Source organism: Mauremys mutica, chromosome 1, assembly GCF_020497125.1.
Source record: "Mauremys mutica isolate MM-2020 ecotype Southern chromosome 1, ASM2049712v1, whole genome shotgun sequence".
Taxonomy (NCBI): Eukaryota; Metazoa; Chordata; order Testudines; family Geoemydidae; genus Mauremys; species Mauremys mutica.
In genome coordinates, this window is record NC_059072.1 from 372,920,940 (window position 1) to 372,931,714 (window position 10,775).

Here is a 10,775-nt window from a genome sequence, read left to right on the forward strand (position 1 = left end):
CCCTACATCACAAAGGAAGGAGAACTCCTGGCAACATGGAGAACACCCTAGAGCCTCTGTTGTTCAATGTTGAAAGATGGTTGGCTTCATTCTGAGGGCTGAGGAGGATCCTCGTGGGCAGGAGGATCCCCAGCTGCTCTTGCAAGAATCGCTGACCAAGCTGAAAAGTTTGTTGCAGCAGTTGCGGGCCCACCAGTAGATCAGGATGTCCAGCTCCCAGTTCCCCTCCACTCCTCCAAAACAGACCTTGTGGCTGAGAAGAGGAGATAGAAGTCTCCCCAATGCTGTAGGAGTAATTTCACCCTACCCATGAAATTGCAGGTGTCCACCAGAAACAGTCATGCTCATCCAGCAGCACAGTGGGGGATGGTGTTGTGGACTTATGATTATTTTCTGGCTGGGCCCCTGTTATGACCCTGCGGCCCATGGAGATGGGCGAAGAGAGAGCAGACCACCGGTTTGGAGACTGTACCGGTGGTGCCGCAGAAAGGGAAAGGGAGCTGGAGGGAAGAGAGCAGCCCCTAAAGGGTCAGGGAGGGGACACAAAAAAAACCTCCCCCTGAGGTTCGTCCAAGGACAAGGAAAAAGGAAGCAACCCCTGTACGGCAGCAGTATGGAAGATGGAGAGGACAAAAATGAGTAGCATTTCTCTCCACATTCCCCCCAACAGCTCCTGCCTCCGCTCTGTGGCTGGTAATTAGGACCATTCCATCTTAGATATGCCAGAGCTTTGAAATGTAGACTTGTGTTATTAAAGAACTGGAAGAAGTTAGTGACCCTAGTAGTCTACATTTACAGACAGCTTCTTAGTGATTAACAGTGTAACCAAATGATTTGTGTCTAGAGCTGTATTCGATTAATTCAGAAATGAAAAGGAAATATTATTAGATGGAACTTGGGTTCAATACTATCATTTTCTATATGTCTCTTTCAAGTTTCTTGTGAACTCTCTATAAACTGTTTCATGGACAATAACCCTATGTTAATCCAGGTAGTTAATTACCAGTGATGTTTAGGAAATAGAAGGTTACTTCAAAAGCCTATTGTTCAACCAAGGACTGTTGTGCTGCTCAGGAACTGATGCTTTTAATCTCAGCTCTGCTTAAACATCATCAGGGGAACTTGAGTCACAAGACTCTGGTCTCCAGTTATACCTTAGACTGACTTGAAAATGAATATTTCAACATTGGACTATAATCTCTTGACTAATTGGGAAAGAACTCTGTGGAACTCTGAAGCCAGCCATCTCTACTATGAAATTGACTTAAAAACTCTAATCATGTCTCTATGTATAATTCTCTTTGAAACAATGCTCTCTCTTTTTAAGAATTGTCTCTAAGTGAGTATTTCGGTATTATCTGAAATATTCATTCACCTGGGAGGTGCTGTGTATAATCCTTTGGGATTGGTAGAACTTTATTATATGATGAACAAGATTTTTAATACTCATCATCATACCTGACCTGGCTGTCTGGGTGGAAGCCCAAGGATGGGTGGCTTTAACGGACCTGTGTTTTGGCTTCTGTGTAAGCATAAAAGCATTGGGAAATCTGTTTTGCTGCTGCCTTCGTAAATCCAAGTATTAGAATAACCACTCTTTGGGGGATTGTCTGCCCCATTCTTTGCAGTTTGCCCTAATTGAGCAGTCACAGAATAGGGCCCCCTGGAACCCTATTTACAGGTTGCTAAAACAATTTCTCTACTTTAGACAGCAGAAGAGATACCCAGATTCAGGTAAACACAACACAGCACAATATCTGCACACCATTTCCTTTGTCAGTGAACTTAGGAACGGCCATGTTGGGTTAAACCAAAGGTCCATCTAGCCCAGTATCCTGTCTTGCAACAGTGGCCAATGTCAGATGCTTCAGAGGGCCTGAACAGAACAGATAATTATCAAGTGATCCATTCCCCATCAACCTTTTCCATCTTCTAGCAAACAGATGCTAGGGACATCATCCCTGCCCATCCTGGCTAATAGTCATTGATGGACCTATCCTCCATGAATTCATCCAGTTTTTTTAAAGAAAGTTGTAATAGTCTTGGCCTTCACGACATCCTCTGGCAAAGAGCTTCAGAGGTTGACTGTGTGTTGTGTGAAGAAATACTTCCTTTCGTTCCTTATAAAACACTGCCCATTAATTTCATTGGGTGACCCCTAGTTTTTGTGTTATGAGAAAGAGTAAATGAAACTACCTATGTTCTCCACACCATTCATTATTTTCTAGACCTCTCTCATATCCTCCTTTATTCTTCTCTTTCTCAAGTTGAAAAGACCCATTGTTATTAATATCTCCTCATATGTTTTCCAATAGACATCACATTGTCCACACATACCTGGAGCATACTTTGTCCTTCCTGCAACTCATGGCTTTTCCTGCATCTGGAATCTGTCTCTCTGCTGCAGCCAGAGCTCTGCAACCCAAGAGTCGCCTCTGCCACCCTTGTGCCTCTGTCCTGACCCAGCTTCTCCTGACTCATCCAGTCCCTCTGGTTTTGAGGGGCTGAACAACACTTCCTCTCTCTTCTCCCTCTTCTGGGGCATTGCAAAAGACACAGTGAAAGGCAAGAGAAATGATTTGGGGTATGGAACACCGTCTATATGAGGAGAGATTAGAAATTGTGGGACTTCTCAGCTTGGAAAAGAGATAACAAAGGTTAGATATGAGGTCTGTAAAATCACAAATAGTTTTGAAAACATGAATAAGGAAATGTTATTTACTTCTTCACATAACAGAAGAACTAGGGGCCACCCAATGAAATTAATAGGCAGCAGTTTTGAAACAAAAGTAAAAAAAAATATTTCTTCACAGTCAACCTGTGCAACTGTGGGCCAGAGAATGTTGTGAAGGCCAAGACTGTAACAAGGGTCCAATTAGAGGTAGATAAGGTCAATCAATAGCTATTAGCCTGGATGGGCAGGGATGGTGTCCCTCGCGTTTGTTTGGCAGAATCTGGGTGTGGGTGACATGAATCACTTGATGTTTCTTCATTATCTTCATTCCCTCTGAGGCTCATGGTACTGGTCATTCTCGGCAAACAGGATACTGGGCTAGATGGACCATTGGTCTTACCCAATATGGGCATTCCAATGTTCTTATGTAGTCCCGAGACTTATCTGACCCCACAGGAACCCACTCCCCTTCCAGAGCTGAGATAGAACCCAGGAGTCCTGACAGGGTCCCTCTCTCCACAGAGTTAGTAACAAAGAAAGAATATACATTACAATTTTATACCTAACTGGTGTCTTTTAAGTGACTTGCCTTAGGATTTCAGGACATGTTAGTATTAGAACTGAGGGGGGTCTCATATTTGATTAATTTTCCTTCTTTTATGTAAGAATTAGATACAGTGCTTCTGCCAAAAACCCCTAGAGTTTTCAGTAAGCTAAGTAGCCTCTTGTCTCATGGTTAACATTGACCGCTTGGTGATAGAGAGAGGCGGGACAGAGGCTACCCCAATCTAGGTTCCAGTTTTTCAGGAATTTGTTCCTGGCATGCTTGTGAAAATGAACTGTCTTTAGAATCATAGCATCATAGAATCATAGAATATCAGGGTTGGAAGGGACGTCAGGAGTTCATCTAGTCCAACCCCCGCTCAAAGCAGGACCAATCCCCAACTAAATCATCCCAGCCAGGGCTTTGTCAAGAGTGACCTTAAAAACACCTAAGGAAGGAGATTCCACCACCTCCCTAGGGAACCCATTCCAGTTCTTAGAAGCTGAAGAAAGGAGCAAGCGACAGGGGCAGCTCCTTGGGGGAGAAGAGGTAAAAACAGCGATGGAGTCTTGGCAGAAGAGGTGAGGCAAGGGGCGGGTTTTTGGGGGTCCAGTTAGCAGCAATTAGAAAGGTGGCAGACCATTATATTGTACATAGACGAGTTCCCCCGATTGTCTTGCTGACACAGCACAGTGAGGTCAGGAAAGAGTTTCAAGTCTTTCTCACTCTCTGGTAAGAGATTCAGAGAAGACAGCCCAGCACCCTGTCACCAGCCAGCTCATCCCAGATCTCAGTCTACTCTCTCAAAACCAGTCATGATTTAATACACTATGTCTCAGTGGGACAAAGCAGAGGATGCCAAATTCAGGACAAAGAGCTGAGAAATAGGGCAGACTCACCCAGACTGGTGGTTATTCTATCATTAGATTATACCAAGCCAGTAACAAAAGTAAACTTCTGTCTCACCGCACTGGTTAACTAGAAGCAAAAATACAGTCTCCGTAGGCATCCCAGCCCTTGGCTCACCACTCGAACACTGGACACCCGGATGAGCAGCCGAGAGGGAGCAACATGGGTCCAGACACCAAGAGGGGAGCAGATGAGAGACAGGACACCACCGGCAGAGGGCGCCCCACAGAGGACAGAGCTAATTCCCAGATGTGCCAGCAGGAGGCGCTGCGGTGGTGAGTCCTAACCCCGTCACATGCATGTATAGGAATGCAAGAAGGCTGGGAAACAAGGAGGAAGAACTGGAAGTCCTGGTACATTCAAGGAACTATGATGTAATTGGAATAACAGAAACTTGGTGGGGCAGTTCACATGACTGGAGCACTGTCATGAATGGGTACAAACTGTTCAGGAAGGACTGGTACGGGAGGAAAGGTGGAGGATTTGCACTCTATGCAGGGGTGAAAGTAACTTAAAAGACTAACCCCAGTGACTCCAAGATATCTTTTTTTAGTGGTAACAGCTAATTTAGACCCCATGATTTTATATGTATAGTTGAGAATATGTTTTCCAAAGTACATTAATTTGCATTTATCAACATTACATTTCATCTGCTATTTTGTTTCCCAGTCACCCAGTTTTGAGAGATCCTTTTGTAGCTCTTCACACACTGCCTGGGTCTTAACTATCTTTAGTAATTTTATATCATCTGCAATTTGCAACCTCACTGTTTACCCCTTTTTTCCAGATTATTAATGAATATGTTGAATAAGACTGGTCCCAGTACAGACCCCTGAGAGACACCACTATTTACCTCTCTCCATTCTGAAAACTGACCATTTATTCCTACCCTTTGTTTCCTCTCTTTTAACCAGTTACCAGTCTATGAGATGACCTTCCTTCTTATCACATGACAGTTTACCTTTCTCATAAACAGATAGTTAAGGGTTAATGTCTCTTTTACCTGTAAAGGGTTAAGAAGCTCAGTAAACCTGGCTGACACCTGACCAGAGGACCAATAAGGGGACAAGATACTTTCAAATCTGTGTGGAGGGAAGTCTTTGTTTTGTGCTCTTTGTTTGGGGGTTGTTCGCTCTTGGGACTAAGAGGGACCAGAGGTCAATCCAGGCTCTCCAAATCTTTCTGAATCAGCCTCTCATGTTCCAAACTTGTAAGTAGCACAGGCAAGGCGTGTTAGTCTTAAGTTTATTTTCTCAACCTGTAAATGTTCCTTTTTGCTGAGAGGATTTTACCTCTGTTTGCTGTAACTTTGAACCTAAGGCTGGGGGGGGGGGGGGTTCCTCTGGGTCATAAGAATCTGATTACCCTATAAAGTATTTTCCATCCTAATTTTCCAGAGATAATTTTTACCTTTCTTTCTTTAATTAAAAGCTTTCTTTTTAAGAACCTGATTGATTTTTTCTTTCTTGTTTTAAGATCCCAGGGAATTGGGACTGGACTCACCAGGAGTTGGTGGGGGGAAAGGAGGGGGGAATGGTTAATTTCTCCTTGTGTTAAGATCCAAGGGGTTGGATCGGTATCACAAGGGACTTGGTGGAAAAGCCTCAAGGCAACCCAGGGAGGGGAAGGTTTTGGGGGGACAGGGAGTGTGCCAGACACTAGAATTTCTGGCTGGTGGCAGCGTTATCAGATCTAAACTAGGAATTAAGCTTAGAAGGGTCCATACAGATCCGAACATCTGTATCCTAAAGTTCAGAGTGGGGGAGGAAACCTTGATAACTTTGCTTAAGAGCCTTTGGTGAGGGATCTTGTCAAAGGCTTTCTGAAAATCTAAATACACTATATCCACTGGATCTCCCTGTCCACATGTCTGTTGACTCCCTCAAAGAATTCTGGTAGATTGAGGCATAATTTCCATTTACAAAAAAATATAGACTCTTCCTCAACAAATTATGTTAATCTCTGTGTCTGACAATTCTGTTTTTTACTACAATTCAAAGCAGTTTGACCATTACTGAACTCGGGCTTACAGTCCTGCAATTGCCGGGATCACCTCTGGACTCCTTTTAAAAAAATTGGCATCACATTAGCTATCCTCCAGTCATTTGGTACAGAAGCTGACTTAAATGATAGGTTACAAACCACAGTTATTAGTTCTGAAATTCCACATTTCAGTTCCTTCAGAACTTTTGAATGAATACCTTCTTGTCCTGGTGGCATATTACAGTTTAATTTATCAATTTGTTCCAAAACCTCCTCTAATGACACCTCAATCTGGGATAGTTCCTCAGATTTGTCACCTAAAAAGAATGGCTCAGGTTTGGGAATCTCCTTAACATCCTCAGCCATGAAGATGGATGCAAAGAATTACTTTAGTTTCTCCGCAATGGCCTTATCGTCTTTGAGCGCTCCTTCGGCATCTCGATCGTCCAGTGGCCCCACTGTCTGTTTAGCAGGCTTCCTGCTTCTGGTGTACTTAAAAATTTTTTATTGCTGTTACTTTTTGAGTCTTTGTCCAGCTGTTCTTCAAATGCCTTTTTGGCCTTCCTAATTATATGTTTGCACTAAACTTGCAAGAGTTTATGCTCCTTTCTATTTTCCTCAATAGAATTTAATTTCCACTATTTAAAGATGCCTTTTTGCCTCTTTTACTAGGTTGTTTAGCTACTGTGGCACTTCTTTCCTCTGTTATTGTGTTTTATTTTTTATTTTGGGGTATACAATTAAGTTAAGGTGATATTATGGTATCTTTAAAAATTTTCCATGCGGTTTGCAGGGATTTTACGTTTGGCGCTTTACCTGGGTAGTCTGCTGTGGGGGAATCGGGAGGCATCCATCCAGGGTTCTGACCATATGGATTTTGCTGAAACTTACTGAGTTCTGTGCTAACAAGTCCTATTCTACACAGTGTTCCTGTCAACTAATAAACCTTTCTATTTTACTATGCTGGCTGAGAGTCGTGGGTAACTGCAAAGTTGGGGTGCAAGGCCCTCTGGTTTTCTCAGGTGTTCCATCTAGGTGGACCCATCAAGGGGGAGTGTAGGGTGTGAACGGGCATGCTGGATGCTCCGAGGTCAGATCTGGAAGATCCTAGCCGAGGAGGTTTTTTCCCTGGATAGCATGTCCTGAGAGGAGTCATGCTACTCCAGAGTCCTGGCTGGTCTCATACAGAGCAATCCCAGAGCATGAGGCCTGTGACTCTGTCACAGAATTACTATCCATAGAGATTCTATGGTGCAGTTTGGTTCATTTCCGATTTTTACTTAATTTGTTTCTATGCTTTCTTTTTCACTCACCCACCAGCACAACCTTTTCTGTCCTTCCAATGTATTTTGAACCCTGGTATTAATATGTCCAATTGATTATTCTCATTCCACCAAGTTTCTGTGATGCCTATTACATCAATATCCTCACTTAATACGAGGCACTCTAGTTCACCCATTTTATTATTTAGACTTCTAGACCCGAGAGAAATGTGGGAGACCCAGATCCAAAATCTCTGTTCTACCTGATTTGGAGCAGGGACTTAAACACAGGTCTCCCACATGAGTCCCTTGAGCATCAGGCAAATAGCTATGTTGGATGGGTCTCTCAGTCTCTCTGGCTGGAGCTGTTCCACTTTGTGCAAATTAACTTTTTTTAAACAATATATATTTTATTTTTATTTTTTGTTTCTTAAGCAACCAACTCTGATCACTGTGCCTGCTACTTTTAATCATTTCAAATCTATCTTCTGTAGTTAATAAAATTTTATATTTTACATAACACGTGTTTTGGTTGAAGTGCTTAGGAGATCTCACCTCAGGTTACAAAGGTTAGTGTGTATCCTCCCATATTGAGGGAGGGGTGGACTGGGTAATGAACTTACACTAGCCAGGCTTCAGATCAGGGCAGGGTTGTGTAGTTCTGGAGAGCAAAGCAGGGGATCTGGGGGAAGTGGCCTTAGACTCTCTAGAGTTAATTATGAGTGTCGGGGAGTTTATTCATGTAACTCAATTGTATTTGTCCCTGCCTGTGGATGTCTGTGTAAACACAGAACCTGCCAGAGGTTTGTGACTTGACACAAGATCACAGTGTGAGAGGGATACCCCAGGTTGGTGGGACAGAGGCCCACTTGCACCCCAGGGATCCCATCACATGAGTTCTGTCCTTGGGCTAGTCCCAGAAAATACAGGGACTCACAAAAGACCCCCTGGCTAGGCAGGTTGTTCAAAGCCAAGGTGTTGTGTATTTGGTTGTCATGGTTTTTGTTGCTATGGCAACTGAGTTAGATTATTATGGGTTAGCTCAGCCAGCTTCAGCCGGCTGAGTGAGCTCTCTCTCTCTGTAAATAAAATGGTGGTTTTGTTAGCTGTCAGCTCTCTGGCCTCAACTGATTTCTTCCTAAACCGGCTCCCCCGAAGGATATAACAATGGCGACAAGGGTGAGATTCCGGTGCTGCTCCAGTAACAGAAGGAAGTAGAAGTCAAGGTAAAGAACAAACAAACAAAAATGCTGCTTATTTGCACTGACTGTGAAAGTGAAACTAAAATCATGGCTACTCTGACCAGGCCACTGGAACCTTTTGATGAGAATATAGAGCAGTGGCATGTGTATACTGAGCATTTTGAGCTTTTTTTTATTGCAAATGACATTACAGAAGCGAAGAAGGTGCCAATATTCTTAAGTGTTGTAGGGGCTAAAACCTACTCCCTGCTACGCAGCTTACTACACCCTGTTAAGCCAGCAACTAAATCTTACAGTGACATTGTGGAAATCCTGGGGTCCCATTTCTCCCTAAAACCACTGGTAATTGCTGAAAGATATAGGTTCCACAAAAGAGACCAAAAGGAAGATGAAACAGTTGTACAATTTGTAGCCATTTTTAAAAAGCTAGCAGAACACTGTGAATTTAAAGAAATGTTAAATGATGCCCTGCGTGACAGGTTAGTGTGTGGCCTCTACAGTGAAGCTATACGGAAGCGCCTACTGATAGAGGCTCAGCTTACATTACAGAAGGCTGTTGATATTGCTGTCTCCATGGAACTGGCTACAAGGGAGGCGCAATACATCGGTGCATCCCCTACGGTGCAAAAAGTGTCACAAGAACCGACCCACAAAACTGTGCAGAGTCAAGAATGTTACCGCTGTGGTAAGCCAGGTCACCAGGCATCAGAATGCTGGTGTAAGGACCTGGTGTGTTGACACTGTGGCAAAAAGGGACACATTGAGTGTGCCTGTAAACAAAAGAAAAAGAGGCCTGTGGTCTGGCCGACAAAAAGAGGAACCCTGCATACCCTAGAGCAGACCCAGGATGATCAAGGTGACACCTCATCGCAAGAGGAAGTGCTACTGCATGTTTTGTCTTTGGCAATGGGCTCACATGAATACTGGGTAACCCCGTTATTGGATGGCAAACCTATACGCATGGAACTGGACACCGGTGCAGCTGTCTCGCTGGTCTCTGAGACTGTGTATAAAGAAAAGCTACAGCATCTTCCACTTAAGGCAACAAAAACTGTTCTGAAGACGTACAAGGGAGAAGCTGTGCCCATGTTGGGCACTATTGATGTTAAGGTGGAGCTCAATGGACAGGCTGCTAAATTGCCACTGTTTGTGGTGAGAGGTAACTACCCAGCCTTAATGGGTAGGTCTTGGCTTGGGAAGATTCAACTGAACTGGGCAGAAGTGACAGTCCACCAAAATATCTGAAAGCCCGAACTGTGCCATATGCCATCAGGCCAAAAATTGAAGCAGACCTTGAGCGCCTGGTCACCAATGGAGTCCTAATACCAGTTACCCATAGCTCATGGGCCACTCCTATCATTCCAATCGTGAAGAAAGATGGCTCTCTCCGGATTTGCGGTGATTTTAAAGTCACTGTCAACCCAGTGTTGTGTGCAGAGCAATACCCGCTTCCCCGCATCGATGACCTCTTCGCAGGCCTGGCTGGGGGACAAAAGTTCAGTAAGATTGATCTGAGTCAAGCATATTTACAGATGCACGTCGATGAAAAGTCCCAAGAGCTGTTGACTATTGCAACTCATAAGGGGCTTTACCGATATTGTCGCCTACCCTTCGGAATAACATCTGCTCCCGCCCTGTTCCAGAAGGCTATGGACCAGATCTTGTGTGGCTTGTCAGGAGTTCAGTGCTATCTGGATGATATCCTGGTCACTGGAAGAAATGAAGAGGATCACTTAAAGAATTTAGAGGCTACCCTACAAAGACTGGAAGAGTATGGCCTACAAGTTCGCAAAGACAAGTGTGAATTCTTCAAGCCCTCTGTTGAATATTTGGGACACATCATTGATTCTGCAGGTCTTCATAAGGCCTCTGCAAAAGTTAAAGCTATTGTGGAGGCTCCCCCACCTCGAAATGTAAGCCAGCTGCGCTCATTTTTAGGACTACTGAACTCTTATGGAAAGTTCATCTGACAGTTAGCCACACTGCTAAAACCACTTCATGAGCTCCTTGGGCAGAACAAGGCCTGGAAGAAGACTGAAGCCTGTGATGTTGCATTTAACAAAGCTAAGGATGCATTGCTAAATTCTGAAGTTCTAACACACTTTGATCCATCCTTACCACTGCAATTGCCCTGCGACGCCTCCCCTTATGGAGTGGGAGCAGTCGTGTCACATATTATGCCTTCAGGAGAAGAGAGACCT